Source organism: Rhinoderma darwinii, chromosome 1, assembly GCF_050947455.1.
Source record: "Rhinoderma darwinii isolate aRhiDar2 chromosome 1, aRhiDar2.hap1, whole genome shotgun sequence".
Lineage (NCBI taxonomy): Eukaryota > Metazoa > Chordata > Amphibia > Anura > Rhinodermatidae > Rhinoderma > Rhinoderma darwinii.
Window position 1 is genome coordinate 64,043,607 of NC_134687.1, and position 20,422 is coordinate 64,064,028.

At 42.9% G+C, this 20,422-nt stretch overlaps 1 protein-coding gene across 4 annotated transcripts in view; it reads right to left on the reverse strand.

Moving 5' to 3' along the window:
• The window catches only part of SMIM14 (small integral membrane protein 14), a 70,064-nt gene that overhangs the window by 40,447 nt on the left and 9,195 nt on the right, over positions 1 to 20,422 (reverse strand). The window contains exon 1 of one of the 4 annotated variants that reach the window (XM_075859302.1): positions 9,402 to 9,441. The exons of 2 other annotated variants lie outside the window; for them this stretch is intronic. The gene's annotated coding sequence lies outside the window, so the exon portion shown is untranslated. Of the gene's footprint in view, positions 1 to 4,799; positions 5,000 to 9,401; positions 9,442 to 20,422 lie in introns of those variants that run through there. One more of the 4 variants, XM_075859309.1, reaches the window with a different exon arrangement.

The following is a 20,422-nucleotide window of genomic DNA, read 5'->3' on the forward strand; positions in this document are numbered from 1 at the left end:
TTTTTCTAAAGACCGCCTACATTAAAAAAAAATAATAATAAAATAAAAAAAGTACCACTTTGCTGCAATTAGGAAAATTGCAGGAAAAAAAAAAGAAAACAATGAAAAAGACTCATGTAAAACTGTATTTTTTTTAAAAGTTATGTAAAAAAAACAAGAACACAAATTGACTGCGATGTGTGAACCCAGCCTAAATAATGTTAGAGGGCTCTTTTGGGATAATGTAACTATAGACACGTTCAGCATCTACATCAGGAGCTTTCACAGCGTACCCGCTAAATCTACTCACAACCGTGGCTGTGACGTTTCTTCCTGATGTCACTTGCAGCCATACCTCCCAACCGTCCCGGATTCAGCGGGACAGTCCTGGATTCCGGGCGGTGTCCCGCTGTCCCTGACGGTCGGGGGTATGTCCCACTGTCAAATTAATTCTGAAGCAGGGAACCATCAGTTCATAGCAGAGGAGCAGAGGGAGCTCCTTTGCTCGCCGAGGGCTCCCCAGGCACAGTGCTACTTTAAGCGCCGTGCTCGGGGAAGCAGTTGACGGTACTGTACATTTATGAGCGGAATCCCCGGCCAGAGTCAGCAACGGGGATTCCACTCAAGGATTAGCCACTGACATCACTGTCCATATATGGACAGTACTGTCAATGGCTTCCCTGAGCACAGCGCTTAAAGAGGCTCTGTCACCAGATTTTGCAACCCCCATCTCCTATTGCAGCAGATCGGCGCTGCAATGGAGATAAGAGTAACGTTTTTTTTTATTTTTTTTAAAAAACAAGCATTTTTGGCCAAGTTATGACCATTTTTATATTTATGTAAATGAGGCTTTCTAAAGTACAACTGGGCGTGTATTGTGTTCGTTACATCTGGGAGTTTTTACTTCTTTTACTAGCTGGGCGTTGTGTATAGAAGTATCATCCACTTCTCTTCACAACGCCCAGCTTCTGGCAGTGCAGACACACAGCGTGTTCTCGAGAGATCATGCTGTGACGTCACTCACTTCCTGCCCCAGGTCCTGCATCGTGTCGGACCAGCGAGGACACATCGGCACCAGAGGCTACATTTGATTCTGCAGCAGCATCGGCGTTTGCAGGTAAGTCGATGTAGCTACTTACCTGCAAACGCCGATGCTGCTGCAGAATCAACTGTAGCCTCTGGTGCCGATGTGTCCTCGCTCGGCCGACACGATGCAGGACCTGGGGCAGGAAGTGAGTGACGTCACAGCGTGATCTCTCGAGAACACGCTGTGTCTGCACTGCCAGAAGCTGGGCGTTGTGAAGAGAAGTGGATGATACTTCTATACACAACGCCCAGCTAGTAAAAGAAGTAAAAACGCCCAGATGTACGCACACAATACACGCCCAGTTGTACTTTAGAAAGCCTCATTTACATAAATATAAAAATGGTCATAACTTGGCCAAAAATGCTTGTTTTAAAAAAAACAAAAAAAAACGTTACTCTTATCTCCATTGCAGCGCCGATCTGCTGCAATAGAAGATAGGGGTTGCAAAATCTGGTGACAGAGCCTCTTTAAAGTAGCGTTGTGTCCGGGGAGCAGGGCTGCCAACAGTCTCTGACTGGGGTGACCTCAGTCACAGACACACAGACAGTCATTGGGTCGGTGCTGGGACCAGTAACGTATGAGTCACCTGTTCATGACCTCATGTCCACAGCCTCGCTTGTAGCTGTCCTGTGCATAATTATCGTGGGAAAGCTACAAGCAGGGCTGTGACTGGTGAGTCTCACAGCCACTCCCAGTGCACAATGCATGCGGCGGCAGCCAGTCTGACTGAGTCTCTGACAAGTCACCACCCACACGCAGCAGACAGACGTTGCCAGCAGGATAGACTGAGATAGTGCCTGTCGTTATTGACTGGGCCCTCAACTACTATGTTCCGCAGGCATTGAATATGACGGCGTCTATAGTGTAGTGGTCAGCTTACCTGCCGTACATATGGAAGGTCGCTGGTTCAAAATCTGGCAGGGCTTATTTTCTTTTTAAATATTATTAATATCTTAATTGTATTAGGCTTTGTTCACACTGGCATTAATATACGTTTATCTCTCCTGTCAGAGGAAGAGAGGATCGATAGGTTACACGGAAAGCAACGGTTCCATTAGAATTACCATTGCTTTCAATGGTAATTATTTTGTATCAGTTGCTTTCTGTTTGTCTCCATTCGCTAGGTTTCCGTTCTTTTGAACGGAAATAAAAGTTCTGCAGACTGCATTACTGTTTCCTTTAAAAAAAAAAACGGAAACTTAGCAAACGGAGACAAAACGGAAAGCAACTGATACAAAAGAATTACCATTAAATTCAATGGCAATTCTAATGGAACCGTTGCTTTTCCGTTTAATGTATCGATCCTCTCTTCCTCTGATGGAAGGGAGGTAAACGTATAGAAACGCTAGTGTGAAAGAAGGCTTAGGGCCCGTTCACATCAGCGTTGGCTTTCAGTTCCGGGTTTCCATCAGAGGTTTCCGTCGAGTGAACCCCGCAATGGAAAGTCAAACTGAAACCAGTTTCCGTTAGTCACCATTCCGGAAGGTTTCCGTTTTTCCGACGGAATCAATAGCGCAGTCGACTCCGCTATTGATTCAGTCATTAAAATGGAAACCTGCCGGAATGGTGATTAACGGAAACCATTAGTAATGTTTCCGTCACCATTGATATCAATGGTGACTGAAACGGAAGCTGGGATTTCAGTTTGACTCTCCGTTGTGGGGTTCACCCGATGGAAACCTCAGACGGAACCGCGGAACAGAAAGCCAACGCTGATGTGAACAGGCCCTTACTTTAATGGTTTTTTAATTCAACTTGTGCCCGTACTCTTCTTTTTACTATCCCACTCGTGTGATCACTTATAAAAAGGTGTTAGTTATGCTCTTCATTATCACCGAGGCCTCGTGCACACGACCGTGCCCGTAGTTACAATCAGTGATTATGGCACGGACGTCTGCGGACAGTCATCCGCATTTGCGGACCGTGTTCCCATTATCAAGTATAGGACCATGACCCAGAAAATAAAAATAGGACATGTCCTATTTTTTACGGAAGGTTTCTATGGCCTTAGAAATTAATGGGTCCGTGATTCCGGACGAAATCTACGGTCATGTGCATTGGGCCTTACTCTTGATTTTGTAATGTGTCCGTAAAACTTTTGGGCTGTCCATGATTTTTCTCTCAGTTGTCCAGAAATTTCTGAAGTGGAGGTTGGCAACGATGACGGGGAGTCTTCGGCGAGCTGAGGACCTCCCTCTGCTCTGAAAAAATTCTGAAGCAGGGAGCTGATAGTTTCCTGCTTCAGAATTAGTGGCTACTCCTTGACTCCTCGAGCGGAATCCCCGTTGCCGATGATCTGGACATTGACGTCAGTTGCTTCTCCTGGAGCGGAATCCCCGGCCAGAGTTGGCAACATGGATTCGCTCAAGGAGTATCCACTGACGTCACTGTCCATATATGGACAGTAACATCAGGGCTTCCCTCTAGGAGCGGAATCCCCGGCCTATGCTCTGGCTGGGGATTCCGCTTCTAGAGGGAGTCTCAATGGCTCTGGATACAGGGGGGTGGCACTATTAACATGGAAACTGTGGCACTACATAGGAGCACTATCTACATGGGCACTGTGGCACTATCGAGAGGGCACTGGCACTTTATATATGGACACTGGCACTAGGGGCAGCTTTGGGGGTATTATACTGTATAAGGGCAGCTAGGGGGACATTATAATGTATAGAGTAGCTATGGGGTCATTATACTGTATGGGGAGGCTATTGAGGCATTATGCTGTAGGGGGGCATTATGCTGCATGGGGCAGCTATGGGGCATTATGTTGTATGGGGGAATTTGTTTGGGCATTATACTGCATGGGGGCATCTGTGTGGGCATTACTGTATGGGGGCATTTGTGTTGGCCTTATACTGTATGGGGGCATTATACTGTATGGTGGCAGCAAGAGGGCAATACCTACATGGGCACTGTGTCACTATCTACAAGGGCACTGGAGCTAGGGGCGGCTAAGGGGGCCATACTGTATGGGGGCATTATGCTGTATGGGGGAAGCTATGGGGACGTTATGCTGTATGGGGAAATTTGTTTCAGCATTATACTGCATGGGGGCATCTGTGTTGGCTTTATACTGTATGGGTGCATCTATGGGGCATTATACTGTATGGTGGCAGTTAGAGGGCATTATAATGTTTAGGGGCCGCTATTTGGTATTATACTGTGTGGGAGGCTCTATGGGAGCAGGATACTGTGTGAGCTGAATCGGATGTGTATGGGCGGGGATTGGGTGTGATTAGAGGCTTGGCTTAAAAGAAAAAAAAAAATTGACCCTCTTTGTGATACTTGAAAGTTGGGAGGTATGCTTGCCGCTTACATAGACACTAAACCAGGAAGTTAAACTTTTCATGCCGATTCCCAACTTTAAACAAGTCCTGCACCCCAAATATTGAATCTAGCATATTGAGCCTGGTAAAGACTTTGAAAGTGGAGATTCTGGGCATTGATATGATAACCAAAATCTAAGCTTTAGCCCTTATATTTTAGGCCAGGCAAGTGTTTAAAGTCATGACGCATTACATACGTCCTTGCAGTGAAAGGTTTAATAAAAGGTTTTCATATATGAGGACTGCCTGTTGCAGCTATACAGCTGAAGTCACATGTTGCGGCACGTTTTTAATCTGTAAAAAAAAAACGAGCATCCAATTACAGCATCACAAAACTGCGGCAATTCACAGTAAAACACGTGCGGTTTTGCAGAGCGGCACAATGCCACAATATGTGAACCCACCGTAACAGACAGTAAGTCTGTGCACACGAAGCAGCTCTTGACCTTAGTTCTCTTTACTGCAACCTTCTCGTTTGGCAGCTGTGTGGCAGAGTTGTTGTTTTTTTAAAGGAGTAATATGGAACAATTTCCAAAATGACCCATGGGAACTGGCCTGTGTCAGCCTCAAATAACTTGTCAGGTGTTCTGTAGGATAATGAGGAACCAATCACTTAATTTGCTTCAAGAGACGACATAACTGCTTGTTCAAACCGCTGAGGTGTTTAGAGCGTTTTCTCCACTATTCACAACATATATTCTCAGAATGCAGCCACAGTCCCTATAGAAAGACAAACCATTTCCCTTCAAATCTTCTGGTCTTCCCAGCACAAACATTGATGATAATAATAATAATAATCTTTATTTATATAGCGCCAACATATTACGCAGCACTTTACAATTTAGAGGGAACATGAAACAAACAATATCAGACATTACATAGTGACAAAGTTAATTTACAATTCAAACCTGACGAGTGAGGACCCTGTTCGCAAGAGCTTAGAATCTATGATAACATGTAAAACATCTGTTTCACCAGCTGCAGTCACCTATTATCAGAGGTGCAGGGTCTGTCTCACCAGCTGCAGTTACCCATTATCAGAGGTGCAGGATCTGTCTCACCAGCTGCAGTCACCCATTATCAGAGGTGCAGGGTCTGTCTCACCAGCTGCAGTCACCCATTATCAGAGGTGCAGGGTCTGTCTCACCAGCTGCAGTCACCCATTATCAGAGGTGCAGGGTCTGTCTCACCAGCTGCAGTCACCCATTATCAGAGGTGCAGGGTCTGTCTTACCAGCTGCAGACACCCATTATCAGAGGTGCAGGGTCTGTCTCACCAGCTGCAGTCACCCATTATCAGAGGTGCAGGGTCTGTCTCACCAGCTGCAGTCACCCATTATCAAAGGTGCAGGGTCTGTCTCACCAGCTGCAGTCACCTATTATCAGAGGTGCAGGGTCTATTTTACCAGCTGCACATATCACTATGGCGTTATTACGATTTTATAAAGGGGTGGCATATTGCTAGGATATGCCATCCCTTTCTGATCAGTGGGGTCTGACCTCTGGGACCACCAGTGATCCTGAGAATGAAGAGGCTGCAGCGCTGGTCTAGAGATGCACCCCCTTAAAATGTTCATGCTAGCATAGTGATGCTCCCGAACCGTTTAGCTGTGCAGGGCACTGCAACATGGCCCCATTTACGTGAAATACAGTAAAGGGGTTGCAGCTTAAACTGGGCCCACATAATTCTCAGGATCGGTGGGAGTCCCAGAAGTTGGATCCCACCAATCAGAGTGATGGGATATGCCATTGCTTTATGAGATCGTAATAATATTTTAAACACATTCAATCACTTTTCATATGGCATTTAGCAGACCAGTCGCCTGTACCTCTCAACTGGTGCAAAGTGGATGTCTCCCAAAGAGAAAGGAAAGATGCACAACTAGCCACTATAAAAGGCTTGGAAAAAAACAAAATGTATGACAAAACGCATTTAACCCGTTAGTGACCGGCCCATCGTGTTTCTACGTCGGTCACTAACGGGCCTTATTCCGATGCCATAGACTTTTTACGTCGCGGCATCGGAATAAGTTTACAGAGCAGGGAGCTGTCAAATCTCCCTGCTCTCAGCTGCACCGCATCTGAGTGGTTTTGGAGAGAGGGAGGGAGCTCCCTCTCTCCCCCACCGACACCCGGCGATACGATCGCCGAGTGTCTGTGTCTCCAATGGCAGCCGGGGGTCTAATAAAGGCCCCCAGGTCTGCCTAGAGCGAATGCCTGCTAGATCATGCCGCAGGCATGACCTAACAGATGCCTGTCCGTGTTAAACGGACAGGCAGTAATACACTGCAATACAAAAGTATTGCAGTGTATTATAAATGCAATCGCAGAATCGCATATTATTAGTCCCCTAATGGGACTAGTGAAAAAGTGAAAAAAAAGTTTAATAAAGTTAATTTTAAAAAAAATGTGAAAAAAAAAAAAAAAAAAAAAAAAAATGAAAAACCCAGCTTTTCCCCTCACAAAATGCTTTACTATTAAAAAAACAAAATAAAGTTAAAAGTTACACATATTTGGCATCGCCGCATCCGTAACGACCCCGACTATAAATCTATTACATTATTTAACCCGCACGGTGAACGCCGTAAAAAATGTAATAAAAAACTATGGAAAAATTGCTGTTTTCTGTGAATACTGACTTTAAAAAAATTTGATAAAAAGTGATCAAAAAGTCGCATCTACTCCAAAATGGTACCAATAAAAACTACAAGTCTTCCCGCAAAAAAAAAGCCCTCATACAACCGCATCGGCGAAAAAATAAAAACGTTACGGCTCTTCAAATATGGAGACACAAAAACAAATAATTTTGAAAAAAAAGCGTTTTTACTGTGTAAAAGTAGTAAAACATACAAAAACTATACAAATTTGGTATCGTTGCAATCGTAACAACCCGCTGAATAAAGTTGTGTTATTTATATCACACGGTAAACGGCGTAGATTTAAGACGCGAAAAAGAGTGGCGAAATTTCAGGTTTTTTTCTATTTCCCCCCAAATAAAAGTTAATCAATAAATAATATGTCCCCCAAAATGGTGCTATTGAAAAGTACAACTTGTCCCGCAAAAACAAGACCTTATACAGCTATGTCGACGCAAAAATAAAAACGTTATAGCTCTTGGAAGGCAACGATGGAAAAACTTAAAAAAATGGCCTGTCATTAAGGTCCAAAATAGGCTGGTCATTAAGGGGTTAAGTATAAACCGTTTTTGTTTTTTTGTTGTGTTTCTACAGGTTTTTTTCTTATAATTCCATTATGCACATAAAACATAAAATAATGCTACAAAAGTTTACAAATGTATGAGAGGGATCAGAAGTTGAAAAAAGATCTATAAATATCATGTTAGGCCTCATGCACACGACCGTAGCCATGTGCACGCCTGTGATTTTCAGGTCGGCCGGCAGCGGACTGTCAGCCGCAAGCTGCCCGCAAATTGCACATGCACATGGCCGCAGCCATTATTTTCAATGAACCCGGACCGCAGAAGACATGTACGTTCTTTCTGCGGTGTGGGCTCCCGGGCCATGCACAGACCGTAAAAACTACGGTCGTGTGCATAGCCCCATAGAAAAGAATTGGGCCGCAATTCTCCCGTGGATTTTCGGGGGAATTGCGGCCGCAAAAGCACGTTCGTGTGCCTTAAAGAAAAATATCGTTCCCATCCAAACATGGCCTTATGACCACATAAAATATACACCTGGTAAATGGAGATAATACGGATATTACTGCACCGTCAATATAATGGGTTCTGTCGGTTTCCGTCAGAGTGTACGTAGTTTTACCGGTCACTACGGACACCCTGTAAGCTGCGCGATTGTTTTCGGATGTGCAACTGAGGCCACTAATGCAGATGTGAACGAGGCCTTATGCACATTGGAAGGTATGTGTGTAGTCTTAGGTTGGAGTCCATAAAGTGGGAAGACAACTCAGGAGGTAGAAACATTTGGGCCATGTGAAGCTCGGGGGTCCTACCACCCCTAGACAAAAAGAACTTACATCAGGAACAGGACAAGTTACATTATATGTGTGCTTTCTGTATATGTATAAAAACATGAACCACTTTACGACGAAGGACAGATAAATCTATCCTATGCAGGAGCTAGTTCCCGCAGAAGGACGGATATATTCGTCCGCTGATCGCGTGGGTACTACCAATGCACCCACGCGATCAGCAGCAGGAGAATGGCTGTTATACACGGCCTGGCTCCTGCCCCAGCTGCCGGAATCGAAGCGCTCTCCAATTCCGCCAGTTTAAGCCATTAGATGCCGCTGTCAATAGCAACACGGCATCTAATGTGTTTGACAAAGGGAGGGAGCTCCCTCTGTCACCCAATCGGTGCCCCCGCAAATAAATCGCAGGGTGCCGTTGAGTTTCTATGGCAGCTGGGGGCCTAACAGATTGCCTGTCAGTTTTACACGGACAGGCAAAAAAAGTAAAAGTTAAATAAAGACTACAGTAAAAATAAAACCACTCCCCCCTCCCCCCCAAGAAGCGTATTTAGTACAAGTGTCAAAACAAAATAACACATACACATCGTATCGCCGCGATCGTAACGGCTCAAACAATAAAATTAACACATTAAACCGCCGGATGAATGGCATCCAAAAAAATAAAAACGTCAACATTTTTTCTCCTATTCTCTCCCCCCCCACCCCATAAAAAATAAAAGTTAATCAATGAGTCCCTTGTACCCCAAAATAGTACTAATGAAAACTACACCTTGCCCCCGCAAAAATAAAGCCCACGTAAGGCCACATTGACGGAGAAATAAAAAAAAAGTTACGGCTTTTGGAATGCGGCGATGCAAAAACAAAGTAAAGATTTTCTAAAAGGGTTTTCTATTGTGCAAATGTAGGAAAATATATAAATCCTATGATATTGTGAGGGGGGGCAGCATAAACATAAGCACACTCATTGACAGGATTAATGTGCCGTAGTGCGAAAATAAATAAATTATATATATATATATATATATATACACATACACACATACACACTAAATTTGTTACCTGTTAAACCCACATTTACAGATGGATCTGTGGATCCTGTGTCCTGTACATAAGGGCAGAAGAGGATAGATGTTATTTATGCAGGAGTCTATAATTTACATGTACTAATGATCAGGTGCTGGATGTGGTTTTGGTTAGAAATGTAGTTCCAGGAGACGCTGTAGCGTTGGGATCTGAATATATATATATATATATATATATATATAGACACATATATACACACACACACACTGCTAGACATTTGCTTGGTACCCAGTGCAGGCAGCGGTGTGTGGTTGTATGATCTATATATTCTGTTGTATCTTGATGTAATTATATACTCCGTCACTGCTATGATATCTGTCTGTGAGGGTATTATACTACGGTCCTTTTACACCGGCCCATTTTGGCCGTGTAAACGAGCACCGATTAACGAGACAGCTCATGGATCTGCTCTCGTTTCTTTCACAAGGAGCTATATACGGGGACGAGCGCTCGTTACTCCGATCACTCATCTTCATACGTTTCTATCATGTCGGCAGTACGTCTCACTGTTTACACAGGGAGATGTGCTGCCGACAACAATATTATTTTAGGCTGCTGAAAACATAAGATCAGCCAATGAACAAGCACGTGAACATTTGCTCCTGCATTGGCTGATCGTTGCCCCCAATGATCAAGAACGAGCATTCTGTGAACGCTCGTTTGCCTGATAAATTGCCCCGTGTAAAAGGGCCCTTACTTCTGTGGTGTGTGAAGGACTGGAGTGTATACATAGTAAATAATACAAAGTAAGCAGGCTGTATAGGAACCAGATTTAACGGACTAGGAACGGATTAAAGGGACAAGATACACGGTTACTATGTCCTTTATATGATAAGTAAAGTATTGCCATTTAGTGACATGTGGAATCTGATAGCGCTTAACCATAGATACATGGACATTTACGACACACTTTTGTTATATTCACTTATGTTTGGTTTTAATGGGGAGAGGGGCAAAGTTGGCAACCTGATCCTTTTTTTTTTTTTTTTTTCAGGACAACTCTATAAATCATGGACAGCAAGCATTTTTTTTTACAGATAATTTTGAAAACTACATTGAATCATAAAAGTTTATAAGTAACTAGAAGTACCAAGCACTGCCCGGGTATAACACGTTGGTCTGCCTGTTTGTGTGTTGATTGGATTTGTTTCAAGGGTGCCCAGGAGGCCAATCCATGCCCTTGTATTTTCTTGGTTTACGGGGAAAATCGCCAGTAGCGCTATATACCCCGGCGGTTACACGGTTTATTTCAATGTTAACTTCCTAAATACCTAACAGCTAAACTGGAAGGAAATGGAGTCATAAGACTGTGAGAGCCTGTTGATTAACATTGGCAGTTTTATTACCAGTTGGCCATAGACTATGGTTGGTTCATAATTGAAAACAGATCATGCATGAAAGCTCACTCATTAGCACGCTGTACATCACGATGTGCTCTATCAACTTGCTTTCTGGCCTCGGTTCGGGCAGGAGTCTCTGCGCTTCCAAGAGCCACCGGTTTGATCTGTTGTTGAGAAAACCTGAGTTTGCTGAGGAGTTTCATCAGCTCGAGCAGCAGTATGATGCATTTGATCAATTTGCAGGTGGGCAAGAGGAGTCTCTGCAGCTCGCAATGCAGCTTTCCTCCCTGCCATCAGTAATCTGATTGCTATGGGTAACCGCTCCCCTGTACCTTCCTATCTAGGATTATCTTGTAAAGTGCACTACCTGCTATTGCCAGATAAAAACAGCTTTACTATAAAAGCAAATGTCTGTATTCGCTTTTATAGTATTGGATCGTGATCATGTGATAATGGCTGATAACAGAGAAAAGCAAGGTCGGGACCTTTATGAAAACCTTCCTGAACATCTGACGTAGCTATGTGCCAAATTTGGGGTCAAATGGTTCAGGAGATTGGATGCCTATAGAGGACAGACAAATAGACATATACTTTTATAATATAGAATAGCAGAGTTCCCCGGCTTCACACTGGTCCATTTGTTTGTGTGCGGTTAAAAATGGTTATTACTTACCGGTAATTTGATTTTCCTCTAACCTCCACGACAGCACCACCAGGAGGGACTCCCCACCTCCAAGTGACAGGAAGCAGTTTAAAATTCCCCCTTGTCCTTACCCTCGACAGTTAATACCGAAGACTTGATAATATGCAGGCTAAGAATCTTAAAATTCTCTTAATAAAATTATGGAAAAGTGTGGGAAAAAACCCGGTGTGGTCGTGGAGGTTAAAAGGAAAATCAAATTACCGGTAAGTAACAATAATTTTTTCCCTCTGCACCTCCACGACAGCACCACCAGGAGGATTAACAGATTTTTTTCTAGGGGTGGACAATGGCCTGTAAAGCTTTAAGGCCAAAGCGAAGGTCTTGGTTGGACATTACTTCCAATCCATAGTGTTTAAAAAAGGTATTTGGACTAGACCATGTCGCAGCCTTACAGATCTGCTCAATTGAGGCTAAAGCACTCTCAGCCCAGAAAGTAGAAACCGCTCTGGTTGAATGAGCTTTAAGCAGCAGGGGATGAGACTTTTCCATGACTTTGTAGGAATGGGAGATATCTTCCTTGATCCATATTGAAATAGAAATCTTGCTTGCCTTGTGACCTCCGTTTTTGCCGTGCAAACGACTTAAACGTTTGACAAACTTCTGACATGTCAGAAGTTTGGATTGGTGGGGGTCCGAGCACTGAGACCCCCACCAATCGCTAGTGTCTGTTCGGCTTTTTACGGAAATAAATGTATCGGTGTACGGACTCAATAGAAAGTCTATGAGCCCGTACTCCGATACATCGGCTTTCCGGAAAAAGCCGAACAGACACGAAGTGGCTGTGCGCTCACGCGAGCGCTTTAGCTGATTCTTTCTGGCGATTGGTGGGGGAGGGGGGGGCTCAGTGCTCGGACCTCCACCAATCCAAACTTCTGACATGTCACTATGACATGTCAGAAGTTTGTCAAACGTTTAGCTACACTTTAACAATTGCTCCTGACATCTGAAAGATTTTGCTCGGTCTAGATAGGGGAGGATACATCTTCTGACATCCAATGTATGAAATTCTGCCTCTTTTTCATTTTTAGTGCAAGACCAGAAAGAAGGAAGTGATATCTCTTGCGGACAATGAAATCTGGACACTACCTTTGGAAGAAAAGATAGTAAGAGCTTTAGAATGATTCTATCTTCCAGGATGTTCAATAGGGATAAGATGATGAGAAGGATTGTATCTCTCCAACTCTGCGAGCAGATGTTAATGCTAGAAGCAAAACAGTCTTCAATGTTAGGAATTTCAAGGAAGCATCCTGAATTAGTTCAAAAGGATGTCTGGTAAGTGCGGTCAATACTAAATTCAGATCCCAAGGAGGGACTCTGGAAACATTTGGGGCCGTCATACAAGAAGTTTCTCTGAAGAATCTCTTGACCCACGGATGGTCTGCTAGCCTCTGATCCAGGAAGGCACTGAGAGCTGCAGTATGGACCTTCAAGGTACTGGTTCTTAAACCTAATCGAGACCTGACTGATGAAAATCCAGGATAGTGGATATCTTGGGTTGGAGAAAAGAATCAGTTGAAGCGGTTTGCTTCAGGAAGGAGAGGAAGGTTCTCCAAACCCTGTGGTAAATCTTGGAGGTGACCTTTTTCCTGCTCTTCAATAATGTATCTTTTCAAAGGCCCCATCTCCAGTAACATGTTCTGTTCAACATCCAAGCTGTAAGATGAAGTTGGTTCACCTCTGGGTGAAGGATGGTCCCTGGAACAGCAAGTCCCGCCTGGGAGGTAGACGCCAGGGGGCTTCGAGACATCCTCAGCAATAGTGGAAACCATGACCTCTTGGGCCAATATGGGGCTATTAGAAGAACTCCCACTTTCTCCTCCAACATCTTCTTCAGTACCCTGGGGATGAGAAGGAATGGAGGAAAAGCATATAGGAGTTTGCCCTTCAGGTTTGAGACAGGGCATCTACTCCTGATAGATTATTCTTGTAGGACAGGGAAAATAACTTTATTACCTTTCTGTTCTTCCTGTCTGTGAACAGATCTATCTCTGGCTGTCCCCATCTTCTGATAAGGTTTTTGAATATCTGCAGATTTGGACACCACTCTCCTGGAAACAAGGTCGGTCTGCTCAGGTAGTCTGCCACCTGATTTTCTGTTCCTCTTAGACGTATGTTCGCATTTTGCTCGGCCCAGATGAAAATTTGTTCTGATACCTGACAAAGGCTTCTCGTTCCTCCTAGTTTGTTCAGGTATGCTACCGTAAAGACATTGTCGGAGAATATTCGGATGTCTTTGCGCTTTAGTAGACTATGTAAGGCTTTCAGAGCTTCCCAGACCTCAGTTAGTTCTCTTAAAGAGGCTCTGTCACCAGATTATAAATGCCCTATCTCCTACATAATTTGATCGGCACTGTAATGTAGATAACCAAAGAAAGGTATATGGGCAGCACAGCAGAACCTCCAGGGTATCCGGGTGCAAGCCTCCAGGGATCCGACTTGTAAATCCCCAATGGTGCTGCCTCTTTCTCTATATATATTTGTAATGTAGATAACAGTGGTTTTTATTTTGAAAAACTATCATTTTTGACCAAGTTATAAACAAGTTTAGATTTATGCGAATTTCTTTCTTAATAGACAACTGGGTGTGTTTTTACTTTTTACCAACTGAGCGTTGTGAAGAGAAGTGTATGACGCTGACCAATCAGTGACCAATCTGCGTCATACACTTCTCATTGTTCCAGCCCAGCTTCTTTCACTGCACAGCATGATTGTTACAGTGTGATTGTGCAGTGAAAGAAGCTGGGCTGGAACAATGAGAAGTGTATGATGCTGATTGGTCAGCAACATACACTTCTCCTTACAACGCCCAGTTGGTAAAAAGTAAAAACAAGCCCAGTTGTCTATTAAGAAAGTAATTAGCATAAATCTAAAATTGTTCATAACTTGCTCGAAAATGTTTGTTTTCCAAAATAAAAACCACTGTTATCTACATTACAGCGCCGATCAGATTATATAGGAGAGAGGGCACTTATAATGTGGTGACAGAGCCCCTTAAGTTTGATGAAGCTCTTGATAGAGAGAGGTTCCATGCTCCCCGGATCATGTTCGGACTACCTGGTACCTCTGTGACCACGGGATACCTCTTGATAAATTTTCTTCTTGTGTCCACCACATCAGAGATTGTTTTACCCTGAAAGGAATCCTTCTCTTGTTATTTTGAGATTCCTGCTTCTTGTCCCAGCATGACAGAAGGAAGCGCTGGAGAATTCTCGTGTGCCTGGGCCCATCGGACTGCTGCAATGGAAGATGTTAGTATAAACCAAACACGGACATGATCTCTGTTATAGAAGCGGCTGTTCGAGAAATGGAGAAAGTGATCGTCTGGAGTAACACAACTCTCTTCTCCCTTGGAAGAAACGAAGTCTGGACCTGAGAATCCAAGAGAATCCCTAGAAATACCTTTGATTGCTCTGGTGTCAGGTCTGATTTTTCTAGGTTAATCCAAGGATGACAAAAGCTGTTGCATCGTCTTTAGATGGTAACTTAATCTTTGATGAGATTCTGTTGATATTAATAAATCGTCCAAGTATGGGCTGATTAATATCTCTTAGTGATGAAGATAAACCGTGACTGCCACCATAATCCGAAGATCCTGGGGGCAGACGAGAGGCCAAATGGCTTGTCCTGGAATTGAAGATGATGAATCTTCCTCTTAAAGATTCCTGAGTTTTGCAGTAACATCGGTGAGTCTGGATGTATTGGTATATGGAAGTACGCATCCTGTAGCTCTATGGAGGCCATGAAGCAGATTGATGGTGGAAGTAATAGTCTCCATCTTGAACTGGATATGTACGTTCAGACGCTTCAGGTTTATTATCACTCTGGATCTCCCATTTGATTTGGGGACTAGAAATAAAGGGGAATAATAACCTTGGCTGTGCTGTGAAGTCTGGACTGGAATCACCACCCGTTTCTGCAGGAGGATTTACATTTCTCTCTCCAACTCGTGCGGACGTGGAAAGGGGGTTAATATAAAGCTCTCTGGGGGAAGGGAAATGAACTCCAGTTGATAACCCTGAGATACAGTCTTCAATATCCATGAACATCAAGAAATCCCTGACCATGTATGGGGGAAGAATCTTGATCTCCCCCCCCCCCCCCCTCCACAAACTCTCTGGCGTCATTTTGTATTTCTGAAGGGGCTTTCACCGGCGTTGGCATTAAACATAAACCCTCTGTTTTTCTGCCTCTGATTTTGCCATCTTGGATTGCACTCTTTTCTTAACCTCCTGAGGGTTTCTCCTCTGGTTCCAAAGGGCCGTCTTTGATGGAAGAAACAGGTTTCAGAAGGAAACACCTTCTTTCTGTCCGAGGCTTTCGTCCAGCCTGCAGCCGAATAACCCATCACCCTCACAGGCTATGGAACTCAATCTGGATTTAGAAGCGGTGTCACCTGCCCAGGAACGACACCCGATAGCTCTTCTGGCAGAATTGGAGAGAGCGGGTGTTCTAGCATGAAGCCTGACATAATTGGCCAATGCATCAGAAATTAAAAATCGACTGCCCTCTGAAGTACTGGCATGGAGGCTAAAATCTGATCTCTTGGAGTCTTGGATCTTAGATGATCTTCTAGCTGCTCCATCCAAATCTTTAAAGATCTTGCAGTACATGTCACAGCAATACTTGCCTCCCAAGTTCGTTTAAGGATACCCTCTGCCTTCCTATCTATAGGGTCCTTTAATAATCCCATGTCCTCAAAGGGTAGAAAAGTGAGTTTTGAAATTCTCGCTACCGGGGCATCAATTTTGGGGGTTTTATCCCATTTCTCTGAATCTTCATCCGCAAATGGGTATTTACACTTGAAGTTCCTGGGAATAAATAGCCTTTTCTCAGGGCGCTGTCCACACTCTTTTAATCAACTTCTTGATATTCTTGTTGACTGGGAAAACTCATCTCCTTCTAGAATCCAGTCCCTCATACATCTGATCCTGTACAGACCTGTGCTTCTTGATATACTCTACCTTCATCGTGGCCCTGATTGCTTTGAGAAGCAGATCGATGTCCTCTGCTAAAAATAAAGGTCTTCCACCATTATCATCTGATGAATCGTCAGAATCTAGTTCCCCCTCTTCCTGATGGATATCAGAGTCCGACATTTCCTGCGGGATGGATCTAGAAGTAGAGGGCATGGGAAATGGTGGGCGGCTTTGAGACAGCGCTATATCCATCTCCTCTGGTATCATACTTCTGATATTTTGTAGAAGTGACGGGGACACCTCGCTCAACTTTCTCCAAACATTTCTGGCATAGCGCTTTCTTATGTGTGGTAGGAAGCGATTTTTTGCAAATTCCACACTTCTTAATAGGTTGGATCTTTTTAATTCTCTTTACCTCCCTGAAAAACAAACATAAAGTATTTTCAGTCAAATATTTTGAGGCTTACAGAGGGAGAGGGTTATATAGAAAATATAACCACATTCTTACCAGGCTAGGAGCTTTAGATGGGTCAGCAGAACCTGCACGGGATATCTCGGCTGAACTCCTAATGAATTCGGCAAGCAGCAGTCCTGGAATAACTCAAAACGACTACCCAGATCAAACCAGAATATATCGACAGGGTCGTCATGGGGGCATTCCACTCCAGGAGGAGTGTTTAATTGTGTCTCTGTCCGGCCCCAAAAAGCTATGTATGTAGTTTCTCATATTTCACTTCATACATTAAAAACGTGTAAAACTGCAGAGGAAAAACGCAAGTTAATGGCAAGTTTACTAAAAATACTTGATTTTAGTAGAACAAGGCATTTTAACAAAAACATTAAAATCTATTATAAAACGGTATTCCTTTTTAAACACAAATCTTTAAAGGGGTATTCCAGAGTCCAAAAAAAATAAAATAAAAAAAAGACTGCACTAGAAAATGTTAATACCAGTGATGCAGGTAAGTACGGCATGTGACCATTGAGGCCAGTTATTGGCGGAAGCATTACGTGCTGGTACGGGATATCATCGCTGCTGGAATATAAACAAAGACTGGAGGAGGACCACATGAGTAATGTTTTTAGTTTATTACTTCAGATTTTGTGGATTTTTTTTGTACTTTTAGAACACCTTTAATCCTATTCTTCTTGGTGTATCTAAGGTCTGCACTTTTCACCTCCGTTTATCTGGAAACTTTGTGCCTTTTAAGCCCTTCCCGCTTTGGCCACTTTTGACCTTCCCGACAGAGCCTCATTTTTCAAATCTGACACTTTATGTGGTAATAACTTCAGAATGCTTTTACCTATCCAAGCAATTCTGAGATTGTTCTCTCGTGACACATTGGACTTTATGTTACTGGCAAAATTTGCTCGATACATTTAGTATCTAATTGTGAAAAGCACCAAAATTTGGCCCAAAAAATAAAAAAATGCAAAAATGTGCATTTTTCAAAATGTAAATGTATCTGCTTGTAAAACTGGCAGTTATACCGCACTAAATTGTTGCTAATTACCATCCTCCATATGTCTTATTTAGATCGGCATGGTTTTTTTTTTTAACATCCTTTTTTTTTTTTCTAGGACGTTACAAAGAATTAAAAATGTGAGAAATTGCTGCTAAAGTTCTAAGAAAATTTCAAAAGGCTATTTTTACAGGGGCCAATTCAGTTGTGAAGTGGCTTTGAGGGCCTTATATATTAGAAACCCCCAATAAGTCACCCCATTTTAAAAACTTCACCCCTCAAAAGTATTCAAAACAGCATTTACAACGTTTCTTAACCCTTTAGAGACGTTGAAACACAAACACAATATTTATTGCCCAGATTCTGCAGTTTTAGGAAATATCCCAAATGTGGCCCTAGTGTTCTAATGGTTTGAAACACAGGCCTCAGAAGCAAAGGAGCACCTAGTGGATTTTGGGCCTCCTTTTTATTCGAATATATTTTAGGCACCATGTCAGGTTTGAAGGGCTCTTGCGTTGCCAAAACAGTGGAAACTCCACAAAAGTGACCCCACTTGGGAAATTACACCCCCCAAGGAAATCATCTAGTGGTATAGTGAGCATTTTGACCCTCCAGGTTTATTGCAGAAATTATTGGAAGTTAGTCGTAAAAATTAAAATCTAAAAATTTTTCAAAGAAAATGTAGGTTTAGCAATTTTTTCTCATTTCCACAAGGAGTAAAGGAGGAAAAGCATTGCAACATTTGCAAAGCAATTTCTCCTGAGTAAAAGAATACCCCACATGTGGTCATAAATGTCTGTTTGGACACAAAGCAGGGCTTAGAAGGGAAAGAGTGCCATTTGGCTTTTGGAGTGCAAATTTAGCAGGAATGGTTTGCGGAGGACATGTCGCATTTGCAAAGCCCCTGAGGGACCAAAACAGTGGAATCAACCAAAAAGAGACTCCATTTAGGAAACTACACCCCTTGAGGAATTCATCTAGGGGTGTAGTGAGCATTTTGACCCCACAGGTGTTTCATAGAGTTTATTAGAATTGGGCAGTGAAAATAAAAACAATCCTTTTTCTTCAACAAGACGTAGCTTTAGCTAAAAAATTTTTTATTTTATCAACAAATAAAGCAAAAAAAGAACCCCAACATTTGCAAAGCAACTTCTCTGGGGTACAGAAATACCCATATGTGGTCATAAACGGCCGTTTGGGCACACGGCAAGGATCAGAAGAGAAGGAGCGCCATTTGGCTTTTGGAGCACAGATTTTGCTGGACTGGTTTCTGCTATGTTGCATTTGCAAAGCCCCTGTGGGACCAAAACAGTGGAAACCCCCCAGAAGTGACCTCATTTTGGAAACTACACCCCTCAAGGTATTCACCTAGGGGTGTAGTGAGCATGTTAACCCCACAGGTGTCTTGCAGAAATTAGTGTGCACTCGATGTTGCATAGTGAAAATGGGATTTTTTTTCCATAGATATGCCAATATGTGGTGCCCAGCTTGTGCCACCATAACAAGACAGCTCTCAATTATTATGCAGTGTTTCCTGGTTTTAGAATCACCCTACATATGGCCCTAATCTTTTGCCTGGACATTCGACCAGGCTCAGGATTCACCATGCATTATAAAGTACATGTTAACTTTATTCTGCGGGTCAGTACGATTCCGGCGATACATAATTTATAGCACTTTTTTATGTTTTACGACTTTTTGCACAATAAAATTACTTTTGTAAAAAGAATGTATTTTTGCTGTCACCATGTTGTGAGAACCATAACTTTTTAATTTTTTCCTCGACGGAGCCGTATGAGGGAATATTTTTTTGCAAGACGAGCCATAGTTTTTATAGGTGCCATTTTTGGATATCTGCGACTTTTTGATCACTTTTTATTTTAATTTTTGTAGGGTAAAGTGACCAAAAAAACTGAAATTCTGTCATTGTTTTTTAAGTTGTTTTTTTACACTTTTCACCGCGTGGAAAAAATATATATTTTTATCGTTCAGGCCGTTACAGATGCAGCGATACCAAATAGGTATGGTTTATTTTTTTTAATAAGAAGACTTGATAAGGGAAAAATGGCGATTGTTTTATTTTTATTACAACTTTTTTTTCACTATTCTTTAGTCCCAATCTGCTACCAACCTCTAAGATGCAGCGATCGAAAGCGATCGCTGCATCTAAGGGGTTAATGGCAGGAATCTGAGCTAGCTCCAGCTGTAACATACAGCCGACACCCAGGGATGGTGGCACGGACTCAGCTTCTGAGCCGGTGTCCACCATTTGTTGTATGGATACGGCAAAATGCGGGAAGCACTTCCCAAGATGTATCCATACGACAAATGTCAGGAAAGGGTTAAGATCCTTTCAAGATTGCAGTAAACTATTTCCTGGCTTCAAAAGTTGAGGCCCTTTTACATGGGATAGGTGAGAAAGGTTGATCTTGGGAGAACCCCTTTATCGGTAACAGAAAAAAAAGCCAGTGTGAATTGAGCCTAAACAGCATTCACCATAAATTTAATACAAGGCAGCTGGATAGAAAACCCTACTCACTATGAGGATGTGAGAGTAGCACTATCCTATTATTGA